Here is a 3,321-nt window from a genome sequence, read left to right as displayed (position 1 = left end):
ATAGGAGGTTCATTCTATACACTAGCCTCGTGCACTGTGTTTACTCAACTTCTTTCTGGCTTAGCCATTTCCAACAGCTAAATTCAGTCTAGCCCATATTTTTAGTGCTGTAATCCAACCTGTTGTGTTCATATCAAACACAGAACCAACAAAACAGTTCCTAACTCCCAATATCATTGCAAAATTCAAGCAATGAGAAAAATCAAGACATTGGAAATCCATTAGTACCATAGAGATATTTGCCAATGAGAATTACCTAGGTGAACTGAAGAATTCAGAATTTAAAAGAACAATCACAATATTTGGAATGTAAATAAATAAAATAATTAATAAAAATCAGAACAAACCTATCAATTCACACAAAAAAATGTCAGCAAAGAAATCAAGGAGTTTAAAGAAGACAAAAAGAAACAGCTCAGTAAAATTAAGGAAAAAGAACTAAAAATGAATAAATTCCTGAGTGATTCCCAAGAAAGCATAAACATAAATCAGGAGGAAACAATGAAGACAATCCCAGTTTTGAAAATGGAAATCAATAATAAGAAATGATGATTACTTAAACTGAAATTAAGATGGAATTGAAAACTTCAATAAGTCAACAAGAAAACTCACAAGAAAGCTCTCTAAGTGGAACGGATCAAGCAGAATACAGAATATATGGATCTATAGATGACCTAGACCAAATAAAAAAGAATATGGGGAGGGGAAACCTACAGGACATAAATATTCAGGAAATGTGGGACACCATAAAAAGATAAAAATTGCAAATTAAATCAATAGATAAGGGAAAGAACCACAAGTGATTGGCATAGACCAGACAGTCAACATGATCATAGAAGAAACATTCCCACACTATGGAAAGAAATACCCATATACATACAAGAAGCACATAGAACATTCATAAACACAAAAATGCAAGACAAGACAAGAACTTCCCTACAGCATACCATAGTCAAAAAACTAATTGTACAAAGAAAACAGGAGGCAGATAGAAAACTGTATAATAATAGTTAAAAAAATTACATGTCACATATCAAGAAAAAAAATTCTGCAGACAAGGTTGGCCTTGAACACATGTAGATCAATATAGAGAAGAAAAAAATTCTATGATGTAAACAGCCTACAAGTTTTATACCTATATGAACAAATGCAGAGGATAAGTTAGAATCTTTGTCAGTTGTAAAATTTGAGACAACATTAAGGTCCATGATATATAAATGTCTAAAAAACAAAACAATAAAACACAAAGGGCTTTAAAGACAAACAACCTATTCAAAATGGAATCTGAACAGAGAGTCTCAAAAGAGAAACAAAATTGGCTAATAAATATCTCAAAAATGTTCAGTATCCCTACCAACTAGGAAAATTTAGACTAAAACATCTTTAAGATTTCATCTTATCCCAGTCATAATGGGAAACACAAACCGGCAATTGACAAAAAATCTGGGACAGATGTAGGGGGATATAAAACCCTTCTTCATTGTTGGTGAATTACAAATTGGGGTAAGCACTCTGGAAATGAGTGGAGAGAACCCTCAAAACATTAAAACTAAATCTAATCTGTCATACACATATACCATTGCTCAGCAGATGCCCAAAGAACTCACCATCCACTGATCAGTGCCGGGGTAGCGGAAGCGCAGGGTTGCCTGACACCCGCCAGCTACCCACGACCCCCGCCGCAGGATTTTGGGACTGCTGGTGAGTGGAACACAGCTTCTGCTCCAATCCAATTGCGCGGGACCTGAGACTGCATTAGTTAGGGAAGCAGAAACCGGCCTGAGTAGGGCCACAGGCCTCATCCAGCCGGATCAGTGCCTGGGTAGCAGGAGCTTGCAGGGTTGCCTGACACCCTCCAGCTACCCACGACCCCCTCCGCAGGATTTTGGGACTGCTGGTGAGTGGAACACAGCTTCTGCCTGAGACTGCATTAGTTAGGGAAGCAGAAACCGGCCTGAGTAGGGCCACAGGCCTCATCCGGCCGGATCAGCGCCTGGGTAGCAGGAGCTTGCAGGGTTGCCTGACACCCTCCAGCTACCCACGACCCCCTCCGCAGGATTTTGGGACTGCTGGTGAGTGGAACACAGCTTCTGCCTGAGACTGCATTAGTTAGGGAAGCAGAAACCGGCCTGAGTAGGGCCACAGGCCTCATCCGGCCGGATCAGCGCCCGGGTAGCGGGAGCACAGGGTTGCCTGACACCCGCCAGCTACCCACGACCCCCACCTCAGAATTTTGGGACTGCTGGTGAGTGGAACACAGCTTCTGCTCCAATCCAATTGCGCGGGACCTGAGACTGCATTAGTTAGGGAAGCAGAAACCAGCCTGAGTAGGGCCACAGGCCTCATCCAGCCGGATCAGTGCCGGGGTAGCAGGAGCTCGCAGGGTTGCCTGACACCCACCAGCTACCCACGACCCCCGCCGCAGGATTTTGGGACTGCTGGTGAGTGGAACACAGCTTCTGCTCCAATCCAATTGCGCGGGACCTGAGACTGCATTAGTTAGGGAAGCAGAAACCGGCCTGAGTAGGGCCACAGGCCTCATCCGGCCAGATCAGCACCGGGGTAGCGGGAGCGCAGGGTTGCCTGACACCCGCCAGCTACCCACGACCCCCGCCTCAGGATTTTGGGACTGCTGGTGAGTGGAACACAGCTTCTGCTCCAGTCCAATCACGCGGGACCTGAGACTGCTCTGGTTGGGGAGAGAGAAATCCGGCCTACATAGGGCCACAACCCTCTTCCAATCAGAAAAGCACCTGGGCAGCTGGAGCGCAGGGTCTGCTGACACTCACCAGCTACCCACAACACCCACCACAGGATCTTAAGACTTCTGGAGAGTGGAACACAGCTTCTGCTCCAATCCAATTGCACGCGGGACCAGAGACTGCATTAGTTAGGGAAGCAGAAAAACGGCCTGAGTAGGACCACAGGCCTCTTCCTGCTGGACCAGCACCGGGGTACCATCAGCTACCCACGACCCCCGCCACAGGATTTAGAGACTGCTGGTGAGTGGAACACAGCTTCTGCTCCAATCTTTAAACAGTGACAACTATAACAACTAACCCCAGAGATTACCAGATGGCGAAAGGTAAACGTAATAATCTTACTAACAGAAACCAAGACCACCCACCATCATCAGAACCCAGCACCCCCACTTCGCCCAGTCCAGGGCACCCCAACACACCGGAAAAGTTAGACACGGATTTAAAAGCATATCTCCTGATGATAATAGAGGACTTCAAGAAGGACGTTAATAACACACTTAAAGAAATGCAGGAGAACACTGCTAAACAGGCAGAAGACAATAAAGAGGAAGCACAAAAA

Source organism: Mus caroli, unplaced genomic scaffold (assembly GCF_978045245.1).
Source record: "Mus caroli unplaced genomic scaffold, Mus_caroli_1 scaffold_5, whole genome shotgun sequence".
NCBI classification, from domain to species: Eukaryota; Metazoa; Chordata; class Mammalia; order Rodentia; family Muridae; genus Mus; species Mus caroli.
This window is presented reverse-complemented; position numbering follows the sequence as displayed.